The following is an 18433-nucleotide window of genomic DNA, read 5'->3' on the forward strand; positions in this document are numbered from 1 at the left end:
CTGAGAAGAGAAGGGAATTTGGGTATTGGAGAAGGCAACTAGCAGATGTCACCACTTTTAGAAAATATGAAAATCCTTAAGCTACAAAATACCTGTACATTTCAGATAAAATTTCAGATAAATAATACATTTACTCAAAAGTCACTTCTGAGACTTCTCTTTCCATCCAAGATGGAGTAACAGGAACCAGATTTCTCCTCCCACCCAAAACAACCAAAAAATAATACAGACAAAATATATGAACATTGAGGACATTAAGCAATGAAGGACAGCCGTCCCTAAGAGACAGAATAGAAATGAGGTGAGCCCTATAATTGCCCCAAATTATTGCTTTGTGTTTCCAGGTCATAGCACCAGGAGGATAACCCAGACAAACCCTGGTGGACACCCACAGTTGAGGAGGTGAAGCTGAGAGTCTGAGTAGACCTAGATAAGACTGGTGTACTAGAGATGAGAGAGCTTCAGAGGGAGGGAACTCTGAACATCTGCAGAATCCCCCTGAAGCACTCAGGGGAGTACTCATCAGTTCATCAATGTGAAGGCATCATCCAAGGTTAGGATGAAAATCAAATAAAAGCACTAGAGAACAGTGTCTGGTACTCACAAAGTGCTGGCAGTTGTGCCTAGTCCCACCAGACAGAGTGGGAAAAACCATAATCCACAGGGTATGGGTCAACCTCAGGAAGTTGCCTCAGTAGTTGAGAGTAATTCCATTGAGCACTCCTCTGGACCTGAGAAATAAATCATAAAAGGATCAAATTGTTTGTATCTTTGTCTCAAAATTCATTGACTCCCAGAACAAATCTCAAAAATATTTAAAAGAAAATGAAAGCGTGTGCTATACACCAGAAATTGACACAACATTGTAAACTGACTATAACTCAATAAAATTTTTTAAAAAATAATATGAAAGCAGATGCCTAATAAGGTAAAGTTTCAATATCTGTCATCTAATCAACTAATGAGTGAGTTTAGCAAGGTTGCACAGGATAATAAATGTGAAAATAAATTGTATTTCTCTATAATTGTACACCATCAGTGTACAACCAGAAATTGAAATTAAAACACCATTTTGAATAAAGTCAAAATGTGAAATACTTAGGGATAAATCTGTAAAAACATGTGAAAGACCTGTGTGCTGAAAACTGTAAATGAGTGGATCACAAGGCCTGAGTGGCAGAGAAGCTGACATCCTAACCTGGACCTATCTCAGGGCCCTCTCTTGCTCTGTCTCTCAGAAAATAGAGGATTTCCAAGTCATCCAATGAATGTGTCAAAGAGGTATTCTGTATTGCAGTATGCACTTCCTCCGAACTCCAGAGGCCCACAAAGCACAGTGCTCATTTTCTTGTGGCACGAGGTGTGAAGCACAACAGTATATTCATTCATCTTAGAAGGAGGTATCCCAGTAGTGCCCTGTCTGTTGACTCCAGAAAACTCTAAATATGGCAAGCTTTTGAATCTCCATGGGGCTTTCCTTCCACTTTCTAGTGTTGGCTGTCATCCAGGGTACTTGTCACTTCTTGCTCACAAGAGTCAGTTAACATGATGTCATCAATATAGTGGACCAGTGATGTTCCATGAAATAGCAAGATGACTAATGGCAAGCAAACACATTATGACAGAAAGCTAGAAAGTTAACACAGGTCTAGATCAAGACAATAAGTTTGTCTTTGCTCTCTGCAAGCAAACTGCTTTGGATCCTTTCTACTGATTGCGATTGATAAACACATTTATCAAATCAATAGTTGGATGCTGAACCCCAGTGGTGATGTTAATGTTCTCCAACAAAGCTACCATATTTGGCATGGCAGCTGCAGTTGGAGCTACCACCTGTTTATATTTATGATATTCTAATGATATCCCCCATTGTCCATATTTTTTTTACAGGAGCCAGAACTAATCCTTGAGATGAGAGAGAGTACCATTCCTGCATCCTTTCAGTCTTACAGTGGCATTAATCTCTGTAATTCCTCATGGATGGTATTGCTTCAGACTTACTATCTTTGCCAAAGGTGGGTGACAGTTTCAAGGACTTTCTCTTGGCTCTTTACTAGCATTATGGTACTTACTTTGAAAATCTATGGTCAAAGGTTAGAGTTCTCTTTGTGCCAAGAATCTTTATTTCAATTATACATTCAAGACAAGGAAAATTACCACAAGATGGATCTGTGGACTCACTGAATCAGCTGTAAACTGGATTTGGGCCAGGACTCATCTAGTAACTAGCCTGCAAGTAAGCTATTAGAACCACTTCACGCTAACACACTGCTTCCATAATCTCTGGAAAGGGTACCCCTTTCCATTTATTTGACTCAGTTCAGTTATGTGAGAAACAATGTATCATAAAGAATTGGTTAAATGGATATCAAAAGACTGAAAAAGCAAAAGGAATACATAGAGATTACACAGAAATAATGGCATCGAAGCTAGGGGCTGGGGAGCAAAGGAAAGATGATGGATTTATTGAAACCTCGAGGCTTGGAGAGCCTCCACACAGCAGGAACTCAGGTCTCTGAGGAGGGGTGCTGGAAGCGGGTATCTCTGAGGGGGTGACTTTGACAGGTGCAGAACACAAAACGGGAAGGAGCTGGTCATTTCTCCTCCAGGCTTTCAGTCTCCCCCTAGTGTTCCCTTTTGGAAAACCCTAACAGGGAGCCCGCTGCTACAACAGAAACACAGCTCAAAGAGCATCAGAAAGCAAAGCATAGAAAAGCAGGACTGGAGCTGAGAAACGATAGCTTAATAGGCAGCCTGTGCCCCTCAGACCATCTGAGTGGCAGCTGGCTCATCGTGGCCTTATCTGGGTTGCCCAGTGCTGTGAACAGGACCCAGTCTCCTCCGTAATCCTCGTGCTTGCCATTGTTCCCATATCCCTGATACATGAGATGTACTACAGCCGCAGCACATGCCAGAGCCTCAGTTTCTCCTGTACCCCATCCCAGTTCACCCTAGATGAAAGTCTTAGTGATTCTGATCCTACTGCAAGCGGCAGTTATTGCCACCTCCACTTACCGTCAGCAGTAAGGTCCCTATTGGTATCAGACTGGAGAGAACAAACAACTCCAAAATCCTATGCTGAGAAGTTTGCTTTCAAGGGTTAGTCTTGGTTCCAGCAGCCTTAGTCAGAGAGCTCCAGAGCATAGAGCCAGAGGCAAACACTTACATGTTGCTACTTTACCGGAGAGTGGAAGACCAGGAGTGAAGGAAAGGAGGAAAGAGGCAGGGACGGCAGCACAAGGTATATTACTGAGCAGCCTACCACCTGGTTTCAAACAAACTCATTGCTTGATCTTGCAGGATCCTAAGAGCCTATGAACTACTGCATGTCAGGACAGTCTGAGGGATGGAGGGAAGGAGGAAGGGTGGATCACTTTTCTGCTGGCTTCCATCTTCCGTTGTTCTAAGATTCACTCTCTGTGATTCTCTTTGAGATCCACTTTCCTGCAATTTTGGTTTGAAGGCATGAGTCCATGCCCTGGGACATCTCATGCCTCAGGAGCAACAGGGGCACCCTAAGTCAGGAGGTGGAAGTCTTGGACAAGGGACAAGGCACAGTCTGGTTGTAGTGAGCCATAGCTCATGCTGGATGGGTCACTACAGGAGCACGAAGGGTAAAAATAATGAAAAAGGTAAAAGTAATGAATAATGAAAAAGGAGAGACTGAAAAGATCCAAGTGATGTCTGTTACAAACATCCTTTATAAAAACAAAAAATGAGAAACAACCCAAAGACTATTAATAGGAGAATGATTGGGAAAAAATTCATCTAATATTGTGCAGGTATAAAATATTAGAAATTATTTTATGGAAAAATCTATAAAAATATATTATTAAGTGAAAAAGAAAGGAGAGGATGAGCATTTATAATATGCAACCTTTTACTAAAAGAGTAGGGAAATGATATACCTTTTAGTATATGCACGAAGACGTTCTATGATGACATGTGAGAAACTAAGAAGAGTATTCACCTGTGGATACCACAGTAAGAACTGAGCTTATAGGGACACGGATGGGTTTTCACTATAAAATGTTTTGTACTTTTGGGATTTTGAGACAGGAGCATGTATTAACTAGCATTCAATTAAAATGTTGCATGGGGGAAAGCAGTAGAGAACATCTAGAAAAACAAAAAGTAAGGAAATACTACTTCTTGTCTCATAGGCATAAGTAACCTTTTGAAATAGACAAAAATGACAATGATAATAAAAATCAGCAAAGGTTTTTTAAAACCCCAGACCTCGTTCTTCAAAAAGTTTAATTAGTCATGCAAGACTAACAAATAAAAAAGAGAGAATATGAAAATAAATGAAATACAGAATGAGAAAAGCAATAAAAATATAGATACAATAACACAAACATGTCCACACTAACAAATTTGAAAACTTTGACGAAATGGAAAAATTCAAAGAAACATAAGACGCTGAAATTAAAAAGTGAGAATTTGAAGAAAACACTAAGAATTTAAAAAAAAACAAAATGATAGTCAAAGACCTCCGCTCTACCCCACCCCACCCCCAAATTATCCCAGGCCTGAATGACTTTACAGTGACTTCTATCAGTATGTCATGGAAAGGTTAGTTCTTATTTGATCCAAATTTTCCTAAAGGTGGAACAAAACTGCCTTTGTTTTATGAGGCTAATGAAATCTTTTTTTTTTTTGTTTCTTTTGGTGGGGGTAATTAGGCTTGTTTATTTAATGGAGGTACTGGGCATTGAACCCAGGACCTCATGCATGCTAGGCATGCACTCTACCACTGAGCTATACCCTCCGCCCAGGTTAATGAAATCTTGATTCCCAAAACATAAGGACAAACCAAGAAAAGAAAATTCCAGGACATTTCTTTTATAAATATAAATGCTACTTTCAAAATAGGAGCCAAATCTGACCACTTATTACCTCCTCAACAATCCAAGCCACTATTATCTCTCATCTGGACTTTTTGCAACAGAGCTGTTTCCATTCCTGGCCCACTGCCATCTGTTCTCCAGACTGGCAAGAGTGTTTTTTTTTTTTTTTTTCTTCTTAAAGAGTAAGATACCACTTTCATTTCTTTTAGATATCTGCTCAAATATCTCTTGGTAAAAGAGGACTTCATCTTTTTCCACAGCCCCATCTCTCTTTATCCCTTACTGTGCATTATTGTTTTGCTTATTACCACCAGCTAGATTATGTATTGCTTCGTTTATGCTTTATTGTCTGTCTCCCCACTTCAGAATTAAATTTCATGAGAGCAAGGATTTTGTTCTGTCACTACTGTTTTCTCTGTACTTAAAAGAGCGGTTGGCACAGAGTAGATATTCAAAGAGCTGCTGAGGAATGTCATTTTTATAAGTATAACTACACAGAAATAATATTGTATATTGTACAGAATTTTCATATATGCAAGAAACCTAAAGACATGCATTTGAATGATAGCCATCAAATTCAGGAGAATGTAATCAGTACATGGGGTAATGTTGTATTTCATATGTTGAGTAATAGGTACATAGGTATTTATTATATTATTTTCCTTACCTTTTTAAGGTATCTGAACAGTCAGTATATTAATGATCAAGTATAGACTCAAGAGTCTGACCAACTGGGTTTGAATTCTGTCTCTGCCATTCAGGAGCTGTGTGACTTGAGAAGTTCCACTTAACCTCTCCAGGCTTCAGCGTCTTTCTCTGTAACATAATGATAATAATACCCATTATCATCAGTGAATATATGAAAAGTGGTTGGCATATAATCAGTTCTATGTAAGACTTCCCCTATTTCCTGCTATTGAGTTCAAATTCAACAGGATTCTACTCTAAGCAACAAAATAATAACAGCCTCTCTTGGCATGACCCATAAGGAGCACATAACAGAGGCATAGCTGTGTTTAATTTTGACCATGCCATTTCCTAATTATGTGACCTGCAACAAGTTATTTTCCTTTTATGATCCTCAGTTACTTCTCCTGAAACATGGGAATAATAATTTACTCTTTTATCAACTAAAATTGACCAAACATCCACTATATTCAAACACATGAGACAATGGCTCACATATAATAGGTTAGCTATTACTGTTGTTGCCTAGAACAGTGAGAAGCACTGTAGAACAGAGATGACAAACACATAGACCCTATTCTTAAGGAGCTTATATCCTAGTAGTGGAGACAGTCTGACACCTAGACAAATTATAATGCTGTGCGAAAAGTTCGACATTTGAAATAGTACAGAGAAGGGAGTGGTTAAAATATGACAGAGTCCGTTGTGATTCCCCAGTGACAAAACTCACTGAGAAGCCTCCCTTTAAGTGCCAGAGAAAGCTGACCATGGGGGATGCCACATAATTTTGACCTCTGCATCCTCTTTCTATGTGTCTCCAGGGGCCTCCACTGAGGAAGCTTAGCATTGTGCCACCTGTCAAGGGAGATATGTTCCAATATCACAGGCTTGGCAATGAAGGTGAGTGTGAAGCAGAAAGGCAATAGATTGATAATGGTATGAACTAATGAATCCCAGATTATATTAAATGTAAGTAAACTAAATGATTCCATTAAAAGGCAAAAATTTTGAGACAGTTACAACTAGATGCTGTACAAGAAACACATTTAGAAAATAAAAACATAGAAGGTATGAAAACAAAATTTTCTATTTCAATTATTAGAAATAAGGATAATAAAAAAGATCAATTTGCAAGAAATTGATAAAAAATGAAAAATTGTATGCATCTAATAACAGCTTTCAAATGTAGGAAGCAAAAATTGATAGTTACAAAGTGAAATAAACAAATTTACAATCACATTGAGAAATTGTAACATACTCTTTTTAGTAGCTGATTATAAGTAGATAAAAATCACTGTGGATATACAAGATTTGTGGGACTGTTACAATAATAGACACATAGATCAATGGAGCCATAAAGAAAATCTGCAAACAGACCTCTACATATATGGAAGCTTGATTTATCACAGAAGTAGCGCTGGAGTGCAGTGAGGCAAAAGATCTTCTAAAAAACCATTGTTAGGACAAAGGAAAGCACTTAAAATAAAGGAAAAAATTGATACCGTGGACTAATATTAAGATTGTGAACTTCTGTTCATCAAAAGACACTAGGAAGATACTGAAGACAAGGTTCAGAGTGGGAGAAATTATTTGCATAACATTTCTATTACATGTACTAACAAAGAGATTATATACAGAGCATTATGAAAAAGACAACTCAAAAAAGGTAGGGCAAAACCTTAAGTATTTCACATAAGAGGAAATGCAAATGGCTGATAAAGGTGCTCAGTCTTATTGGTAATCAGGAGTGTGAGATTTAATCTAAAATGAGATCTGTACCCACTGGAATAGCTAAAATTAAAAGTCTGACAATACCAAGAGTTGGTGAGAATGTGGTACAAAAGCAACTCTTACCTATTGTGGATTAGAGAGTAATTGATGCAAATACTTTGGAAGACAGACATTATGTAGCAAGAACAAAGATACATGTGTTCTATGACCCAGCAATTCTTCTCCTCAGTATATACTCTACAGAAATGCAAACTTAGATGTACCAAAAGACATGGACAAGAATTTTAATTACAGCCTTTTGTGTAATAGCCAAAGAGTGGAAACGAACCAAATGTTTATGGATGATAGAGTGGATTAAAATAGAAAATGTGGTATATTTATTCAAATGAATGTTATACAGCAACAGAAATGAATTAACTACAACTCATTTACAATGCGGGTAATTTTTAAAATAATGTGATAAGTAAAAGAAGCCAGCTAGAACAGATTGTATATAAAGTTCAAAATCAGGCTAAACCAAACTATAATATTTAGGATGTGTGCCTATGTGGTTAAAAAATTTATATGCAGATATATAAAGAAAACAAGACAGTGTAAAAGCCAAGGAAGTGCTACCTTAGCGGGTAAGAGGGGTTGTAAATTAGGTGGAGCAAGTAGGACTTTTGGGGTAATGGCAATATTCTGTTTCTATTTCTTGGTTTCAGTTACATGAATGTTTACTTTTTCATAATTCATTTAGCTGAACATACACATTTTTGCACTTTCCTGCATGTTCTATTTTGTAATAAAATGGATTCAAATACAAAAAGAAAGAAACAAATAATCCTAACATGGGTGAAACATTGTGCTCGGTGTTTCCAGTTTGTTCTCTCTTTTAGTTCTGATAATAACGCTATGAGAACAGTATTATAGTATTATCATCTCTATTTCAGGGGCATGCACTATATTTTAGTCATCTCTGTCTTTTAAAATCTGGTACTGTGTCTGACATATGACAATACCATACATGTTCATTATTAACCTGAGGGTCAAAGAAGTTAAATGCTTTTTTCCCAAGGCAGTGTAACTCACAAGGAGCGGAACCTGCAAACTCCAGTTTTCTGAGTCCAAGTTCTGTCCAACTGCCACATCTGCCTTCCACATTTCTGCTGTGGCAGGCAGAAGGGCTCCCTGATTCCGGTAGCCTACTGCACACACAACTATATAAAAAACCTGTTTCCAAAGATGGACTGCAAATAGATTGCAAGATTAGAGGCATCCAGAAAGCAAGGGCCTTGGCCACACAGAGTCTGGCCATGGTAGGACACAATGGAAATTGTGCACCTTAAACTTTGTTAAACTGTCATCAGGCAAGGAACCAGCATCCCTTCCTCCAGGCATGAGGCACTGTCCCTTTGTCCTAAGGAAAATATTGTAGTTGTCATTCTGGAAGCAGCAGAGATAATGCTAAAATTTTATTTTAAAGTGCTTTGCATTTACCCCCTTTTATCCCCCGTAACTCACAATGCATTTAACAAGTTTATCAGAATGGAGTCAGGAAGTATTGGTGTAAAGATTACTTGAATACAGTTAAACGGACCTCAGGCCTCAGTCTGTGGACTATTTGCCATTGTGGACACGACAAAAATCTGTTTCATACTGGTTTCTGACATAGAGAAATTATACAAACGTCTAGCAGAACAAAAGGGTTTTACCCAGCGTGCGAACAATGACAAATTTAGCAGATTCTCAGCAGGAGAAGCAAGTTCTAGGAACTCTCCTGAGAAGAGTTTTTTTTTTTTTTTTCAAACTGCAGGTCACAATATATTAGTGGGGGCCAATGTGTTAGAAAAAAATGAAATAAAATAGATTAGAAAATATTAGAATGTCTTGCCTGTAGTAAGAGTAAGTTACTGTTTCATGAAACTTTTGTTCCATATTATCTGTGTGTGTAGATACATGCTGTTTTTGAGTTCCTGACCCAATTTCAATGTGTGTGTGTGTGTTGGGTGAGGCGGTCCTTCCCCACACACTGCCAAGTAATTCTCAGAATACCAGTTGGGTGTCCCACAACTTAACTTAATTCTGACACTATCTCACTTGATCTACCTGGAGATAGCATCAGATCCCACAGGTAAGGGGTCAGTCCAACAACACTTCTCCTTAACCCCTTTAGATGCCAGTTGCAAACCCAGGTTATCACCTGTGCTTCTGACTGACCAGCTATAGTTGGGGGTTCCAAAGACCTCCTTCAACTCAGGATGCCAATTCCAAGTCCAGGTTGTTACCTGTACATCTGACAGACTGGGTATAGATCAGTGGCTCCCATGACCCCCTCCTTGGGTTCGATTAATTTGCTAGAGTGGCTCACAGAACTCAAAGAAACATTTCACTTACTAGAAAACCAGTTTATCATAAAGGGATTTAACTCAGAAACAGCCAGATAGAAGAGATGGACAAGACAATGTATGGGGAAGGGTATGGAGCTTCTGTGCCTTCTCCAGGTGGGTCACTCTCCCCAAATATCCATGTATTCACCAACTCAGAAGCTCTCTGAACCTCATTCTTTTGGGAATTTATGGAGACTTCATTACATAGGGATGAATGATTAATTCATTGGCCACTGGTGATTGATTCAACCACAAGCCCATCTCCCTCCCTAGAAGTTAAGGAGGTGGGACTGAATTTTCCAACCCTCTTATCACACGATTGGCTACCCTGGCAACTGATCCCCATCCTTAGGTGCTTTCCAAAAGTCAGCTCATTAATATAACAAAACACATGCTGATGGCTCTCATCACTTAGGAAATTCGAATGGTTTTAGGGGTTCTGGGCCAGAAATGGGATGAAAACCATATATGTTTTTTTTTACTATAAATCACAATACCACACATGCATGTATGTGTATATATACAGTCGTATTTATCAAATATATCAAATACATTTGATATATCAAAATTTTGATCCACAGGAGGTTGATCTGAGTGTTATAGGAAAAATGGGGCTACGGGAGGATGGATGTGTCCCAGGTTTCAGTTGAGTCCCTGGGAAACATCCTGCCAAGTGAGGGTCCTTGGCTTTGTGCAGAAAAGAATTCAAGTGAGCCATAGTTGGGTAAAAGTAGATTTATTCAGAGAGATGCACACTCCATAGACAGAGTGCCTGTCATCCAGAAGACAAGAGAGAGTGACAGAGAGAAAGAACCCACGGGGTGCAAGGTTGTTAGTTTTTATGCACTTGGTAACTTCATGTGCTAACAACTGGGAGGATTATTATAACTACTTTGGGGCTGGGATTCCCAAGAATTGGGCCATCACTTATCCTTTGACCTTTTATGGTCAGTCTTGAAACTGTCCTGGCACCTATAGGAGTGCCATTTAGTATGCTGTTGTATTTCAATGAGCATATAATGAAGCTCAAAGTCTACTAGGAGTTGAATCTTCCACCATCTTGGTGCTAATTGCTGTGTCATTTTTTAATGGTTGTCTCCTGCCCCCTTCCCTTCTGTCTTATAAGGATGCAAAACCAGAGGATATCGGTTAACTGTATCTATAAATTTGTATGTATTGAATTTTGATATCCTGGGTTTTTCTTAACGTGCAACATGCTAAAAAATATGTTTGAAAACCTCTGCTTTGGTTGATATTTTTCTTCTATACTATAAGATTCATGTTAAAATCCCAGAGTTTAAAGTGTTCACTTTAATGGCAATTCAGATTGTAAAAAAGAAATATTGGGGTGCATAACATGTCATAGCCCACAACCTATTTCATCTGAATCAGTAACTTGGTAGTGGCCCAGATGCAAAGCTAGAGAATTCTGTGACGTCACTAAGCTCAAGCAAGGAACAACTCTTCTGCACTGTTACTTTAACATGGTCTAAAGTCAACAAAGTGAGGCACAGCTGAGAGGAAGTTCTGTGCCAAGGCACACTGAAGACTGATCCTCTCACCAATCCTGACCGCCACCATCAGACTGTAGGACCACTCAGGTCACCGACCTTCAGCTACAGATGTCCACTGCAAAACCTGGTCAGGAAATAGAAACTTCTTCCTCATGTCTTCTAAACAGTCCTCCTTATTTACAGTAACTCCTCTTAGTTTAGTGTTTTCTGTTTATCCTTGCCCCTGACGGGACAGGGGTTAGTTTCATTTCATATAGGAAAGAGATTTTAAAGGTACTTAAACGAGTATTTCTCTTTTTGGCATAATGATCTTATTTATATATTGAATTATTTGGGGGTCTGTGGAAAAAAAAGACCTCTTTAATATTATTAAAACAAATTATAAAAAAGAGACCCAGAAGCATCCAGAGGTAAATCTGCCCATACTACATGTAAATAAAATTTCATAACTTGATTATTTTTCCATTGCTCTTTTGCTCAAGAGCTCCTGACATTTTAACTTCATGCCTCTCTGCCAGCACTTTGTTTTCTTCAAGATGAAAATGATAAAAAGAATTCTGATGTGAATAACCACTCACTAAGCTTTCTATCTGACCCATTGAATTTTATTGTGATCGCTAAAAGTGAAGACAAAGCTATATTTGATTATTACGTTTGTTGTAAGAACTGCTTGTCTCTTGGCCCAAAGCTTTACTGCAAGTGCAGAAGCATGTGTACATTATGAAGAAAATTTGTGAAATGATTTGGTGGAGACAAATAGGAATGAAGATAAAATTCTGCCTGTGAACATAAATAGGCCAGGTATTTTCTAATTTCTTATGAGTCATACCAGTGCAAGCAATAGCCTGACGGATCCTGGGTGGATGGGTGAAAAAGAGGGCAGACATAGATGGAAAAGCAATGAGTGCTGAATTTTATATCTGATTCTAACAAGATCGATTACCCTTGATCAGCATGACTTCTCAGAAGTTTCCACGGGGATGACATTCATAAAACATTTTAACTTCTGAGAATAGTTTGCTCCATTTCTGAACTATGGGGCTGAATACTGCTGATGAAGAGAGGATAAACTGTTTTTTCCCAAACTACAAACATTACTGCTAATTTCTCTCAGTCTTTCTGTCACTCTCTGGGAAGGGGGTCCTGTTTTAAGACTGTCGACAAGTTGCAGCCACTGTGGAAAACAGTATGGAGATTCCTCAAAAGACTAGGAATAGCCTTAACATATGACTCAGGAATCCCGCTCCTGGGCATATGTCCAGAAGGAACCCTACTTCAAAAAGGCACCTGCATGCCAATGTTCATAGCAGCACTATTTACAATAGCCAAGACATGGAAACAGACTGAATGTCCATCAACAGATGACTGGATGAAGAAGATGTGGTATGTTTATACAATGGAATACTATTCAGCCATAAAAACCGACAGCATAACACCATTTGCAGCAACAGGGATGTCCCTGGAGAATGAAATTCTAACTGAAGTAAGCCAGAAAGAGAAAGAAAAATACCACATGAGATTGCTCATATGTGGAATCTAGAAAAAAAGAACATAAATACAAAACAGAAACAGACTCATAGACATAGAAAACAAACTTGTGGTTGCCAGTGGGGGGGTGGGAAGAGAGAGACTGGTAGTTCAAAATTTGTAGATACTGACAGGCATATATAGAATAGATAAACAAGATTACACTGTATAGCACAGGGAAATATATACAAGATCTTGTGGTAGCTCACAGCGAAAAAAAAAACATGACAATGAATACATGTATGTTCGTGTATAACTGAAAAATTGTGCCCTACACTGGAATTTGATATAATATTGTAAAATGACTATAACTCAATAAAAAAGATGTTTAAAAAAAAAAGACTGTCGACAAATTAGCACAGCATCACTATCCATAACCCCTTCCAAAGGGCCAGACGCTGAGTGAAGTCTTGAATCTGCATGTTTCCATTTTGTCCTCATAACAAACATATGAACTAACTAGAAGTTGTTATTCTTGTATAAAACAAGGCTAGTTAAGCTCTGGACCCCGCTTTCTACCTTATGCATTTCTCTCCAACTTATTACTCCCTTATGCTGCCATTTGACAGCATTTTACTTCTATCCCACAGATGCTCTGTGCTACCAAAAATAATTAAGGGACTTCACGTAACTTACAGGCAAGATGATATTTATATCTAAATATCATAAACGGCCCATATATAATTATGTATTTGTTGGAAGATCATCTTGTCCCCATAACTATTACTTATAAGCTGTACAAATAGATGCAACATTTTAGATTATTACTCAAAAATTTTGTGAAGCACCTCATATACCAGTAATTTGTTGAACTAGTGCTCATTTTTGAAAAAAAATTACAAGGTGATTTTTTTCATGTTGAATTCTTGCTTACTCTTCAGGAAATAATTTGAGGAGTGACTGCTGTTGGGCAATATTCAAACAGTATCATAACCAGTATGGAAATTATATTTTTGAGTTCACCTTTTAAGGTGAAAATGCTTCTTTCTGGAAAGACTGCAAGTGTCATGGCTCACCACGACTGAGGATCCAACATAAACCGGTACTGTGTGTCTTCTTTCTTGCAGGGTGGATGATTTAAATCCTTTCATCTCTGAGATTATGTGTACTAAGCAGTGGGCTCATTATGTAAAACAAACTTGATAGCAGAAAGTGTTGGCAGAAATTGGAAACCAAGAAAAATAGTTACCTTTTTTAAAAAAAAAAAGTTACTTTTATACCTAAAACTTCCAAATGCTTGTGCCTATAGGATCTTTCTCTATTTTTTTTTTTTTTAATATTAGAGAATTCCTGCCCTTCCTGGTGAAAAAAACTTGAGAAATGGTCTCAACATCCTCCATGCTAAATTTTCACAGGCAGAGTCAGAAAACAGAATCAGAAAGAGTGTTCAATGTTTCTTTGGGCTAAATGATTATTCTCCTTCGATTTCTTTTTTTTAAGGCACTGGTCACACAAAAGAATGCTAAAAGTAAAACTAGACATACTAACCCCCTACCCCAATTGACCAGAGTCCTCTATTTAACCATAACAGTCTGACAGTGACATATTTTTCAGAGAAAGGGGTAGATGGTAAGAACTGGAAGTCAATTTAAGTATTTTGTGGAAATAATCTCTTAATGCTGGGTGTTGTCTTGAGATGCAGTACACGCTGCTTATTCTCCGTGAGCTATACTTCTAGAGATTGAACTTGCTATAAAGAACCCTGAAAGCTTACAAAATATTTGATCAAGAAAAAGAGAGGGAGGGTCATCTTTACTGTCAAGAAGTATGCTATAATATCTTGAAGGCATTTTTAATATAAGCATTGGTTAATAAGCATTTTTTAAAGATTAACCAAAATTTATTCCAGGGGGAAAAAATAACAACCAGAGCATCTTTCATTTCCCCTAATTGAGAGACTGTCTCATTAACAGCCTATTTTTGAGGGGTGAGGGGTGGGGGGGGGTGGTCTGGGGCTTCTCGTAACAAGCATTAACAATTTTTACATTCTGGATTACAGTCGTCCTCCTCTGGAGCCAAGGCAGGTAAAAGAAGCCTGTCACTGTTATCCATTATATTTTCTGTGAGATCCAAAATTATTCAGTAAACGACAACAGTGAATTTCATTATGAAGTTATTACTAAATATTTGTTATCGACAATCTCAGGCTGATAAATCAAAACAGTACAATGATCCTTACTAAAACCAGGGCCACAGGATACGAAGCACTTTTGTGGTTTAAAACAAAACCAAACCAAATACCTACAACAGGGAAGCAAGTACGAATGTTCAAATCTAGCAAGTCCATCTAGCCTCTGACAGAAGATATGCTAAATGACATCGTGGGTCAGGGATTTTCCTGCTGTGTACCCAGCCCTGGCGTAGTCCCCAGAGCATGAGATTCAAAGGGTACTAATTCCCCTCCAGCAGCAGCTTCTGACAAGAGCGCAGGGCTGGTGCCCACAGTCCACAGAACCAGGAGATCCAGGCTCTCTTGGTCCAGATGCAAAATGGGAAGAAGGGGGCATAATATTTCACCCCTACCCCTAACATTTAAAAATAATTGAGCATATCCCCCCAACATAGAGAGATATATTTATTTACAAATTGTATCCATATATTATTAAGCTAATAAATGATATGCACATAATAAAATCTAAGAGAAGTAGAATTTTTAAATAAAAATATGTGAACAAAATTTCCCCATACTTTCCGGCTGTATCACATTGGTTTGTTTTGAGCAATCCGTGGAGTGCACCCCACCCCCCAACCCCGAGGCCACCACTGGCATGCACTGAACAAGTACAGGCTGGCCTGTCCTTTCTTTCAAATGTACAAGTTCCCTGATTAGCAGCTATCTTGATGTTTTTAATTTTGAGGAACAACAGGAAGCAACATTTGAAAAAATTACCGCATTTATTCAGGAACAACATTTCTAGAGATCGTGTGCAATGGTGAAAAAAGAATTTCTCTGGGATCTAAGCTATTTGTCATATTGTGAAGCCTCCTGCTTAAAACAGAGTTAAACCAAGTTTGAGAGCAGCCAGTGAAATAGATTTAGGGCTATGCAAGATTTTAATACAAGTTTAGTAAAAAAAAAAAAATCTACTGGATAGAAGTGGGACTAATGTGTTGAAATTCCTTAATTATTTACTTTAAAAATCATTTTTGGTTAATTATATATAATAGTGTGTTTAAAAATGTATGTATTGGGGGTTATATCAGATCATAACATTTTCACTTGGCTATTTCATAAAATATAAACAACAAAATGGCATATTTACATATACAAATAGTCATAAAATAACATTTATATTAATTAGATGTTTAAGTCAAATAATAAGACAAATATTTTTAAACTTTGGGTGTTTTATTTATAAACCAAGGAATATTGTTTTTTTCCAGGTCCCGCCCCAGCTCCACCTTCTGTAGTTGTACCTATGTTTCAAAGTTCCCCTCTAATTTTCTTTCTTTGAAAGTACTTTGAAATGTCTCCTCACTGCAGTCAGAACTAGTCACTTCCCTCCAGTCCACAAATTGCCTATTGTGGCATTTTTCTTCATCAGCCTGAGTAATAATATCAGCTATTTTGCCCAAGATCACAGTTTGTAAATGGCAGATCTAAGAAGAGCTCAAGTCTATCTGACTGCAAAGTCCAAACCCTCCTGCCAGAGAGCGTCTTACGAAGAACCGTGACTACACCGGTGTCCCCAGAGTGCTGGTGTGGTATTGCCGCATCTAACACAGCATCCTGTACAAAATGAGGAACCACAAATGTTTGGTCATTTGAACTGATAAATGCAAAACAGCAACTTTGAATATATGTATTATATGCATTAATATATAATTTAGTAAGTAATTACATTAGCATTTAAAATTCATATTGCTCTTTGAATATATTTTTGTTCTTTTTTTAAGGAAAACAATATGGAAAGGAGTATGGGGAGAAAATCTGTGGATTACAATAATGTCCTATGCTAAGGAAAAACATTAGGAAACAAGAGAATACAATTTAGGTGGAAAAACACTGAAAAGAAAATAAATTCATTACTTGAGAGAGGGGGCTCATTTTACAATTGACGTCTAAAATTTTTGTTCTTCTTTCACTTTTCCTAGTTCACAGTAGATGGTTAATGATTCACAGGAAAAATAAAGAATTCCACAGAGGAAATTCACTGCCTCACAGTGGTATTTGTATACCCTTCACAAGAATTCTGGGATGTCAGAATAGACTGTCAGAAATCCTGTTTGGCTGAGGCTTCCCAGGAGATACAGTAAAGATTCCCTTGTCCAGATCCCTGGGGCTGCTGATGGAGGGGATAGCAGGGTGCTGGCAGATGCCCATCAAGATAGGAAGTCCCTCCTGAGACAGGAGAAAATTACATCGAGGAAGATGAGTCTGGCCGTGGGAGTCTGTCCAGCTTGGATAGAAAAGGGCTGTTTTGAGAATGAATCTGGAGTGTTTCTGAAGGCCCTCCAGGGCAGCTCTTGAGAACTTGTTCTAAATTTCCTGTAGAGAATTTCTAAAGCTGAAAGAGTAAGGCTCCTCTTTGGAGCCCAAAATGATTATTTTCATCATTTCATCCTTTAAAGTATGCATCAAAGTTAATTCAAGGTTTTCTAAGAGAAATTAAAAAAAAAAACCAATTCTTTAAACTTAAAAGCCACAAAGCTCAATAGGTTATGGAAGGTCTCAAAAAACAAACTTCGGATGATGAAATTATGAATGACCCTGATACAGAAGTACTGTTTTGAAATATCACCAGGTGTATTTTCCCTTCTCAACAATTAATCTTTAGCCTCTGTAGTCCTTCTGACAGGAAGAGTTGGCCATGGAATGGGACATACTGTCTCTGAGAAAAAGAGACATAGAACCTTGAAAGAAAAAGTCATTGCTCAGCCTTGAGTCTCAAACTTGACTTTTAAAAAGTCATAGGAAGACAACAGTCTTGAAAGATAGCTTTAAAGAGAGAAAAAAGGATTTCCTCCTTATCATCAAAGTTGGAATTTTATTCCAGAACCAAAGTTGAAGGATTGACCATAAGGTGAATACACAGCAGAAATGATAAGAATGTGATGTGGAAGAAGTTCTTGCCAAACAGTAAAGGGAATGGCCTGCCTGTTGCTGAAGGGTGGAACCGAGAGAGTGGCTTTCTCCATCCCCAAACTACGGGTGAATTTCAGAGGACGCATCAATAGAGATGACGAGATATGGTTAGGATTCCAGATCGGAGGCTGCTGCTGCCTGCACCGTCCAGCTTAGTACAGAGAAAGGAACTTAACTGAGAGTTCCTGAGCCCACAAGAGGAGAGTGTGGATACAGAAGAGATACCTTGCCCCCTCTGGCAGGGGCTGACAGACTACAGCCTACCTGTGAAGTCTGTTCACCCACGTGTCTTGATAAGCCGCTCTTCAGCATTATCAGTAGATGTTTACATTTTTAAATGATTTTAGACAAATCAAAAGGAGAATATTTTATAACTTGTGAAATGTATATAAAAACCCAAAATAAATAGTCCTATCAGAACCTAGTCACACTCATTTATTCATGTATTTTCTGTGGCTGCTTTTGTGCTGTAATGACAGAGCACGTACATACAGCAGAGACAGCAGGCCCCGCCAAACCTAAAATATTTTGTCTCTTTACAGAAAAAGTTTGCCAACCTCTGATGGGCAGTGATGAAGGTGAAAAAGGGAGGAATAGAAAGTGACGGATGTGAATGCATAGAGAATTCTCCAGTGAGTTCAGTGAATTCATATTTAAAAGACTCTTGAA

General features: G+C 38.1%; 1 long non-coding RNA gene across 1 annotated transcript in view; it reads right to left on the reverse strand.

The window, feature by feature from the left end:
• Positions 1–306: 306 nt before the first annotated feature.
• Positions 307–18433, reverse strand: part of LOC123612983 (uncharacterized) — a 28037-nt gene continuing 9910 nt past the window's right edge. Inside the window, exons 2-3 of the long non-coding RNA XR_006720310.2 lie at positions 5518–5666; positions 307–731 (exon numbers count right to left, since the gene is read on the reverse strand). This is a non-coding gene — a long non-coding RNA (uncharacterized LOC123612983). The remainder of the gene's footprint in view (positions 732–5517; positions 5667–18433) is intronic.

The sequence above is a fragment of the Camelus bactrianus genome, chromosome 12 (genome assembly GCF_048773025.1).
Source record: "Camelus bactrianus isolate YW-2024 breed Bactrian camel chromosome 12, ASM4877302v1, whole genome shotgun sequence".
Taxonomy (NCBI): domain Eukaryota; kingdom Metazoa; phylum Chordata; class Mammalia; order Artiodactyla; family Camelidae; genus Camelus; species Camelus bactrianus.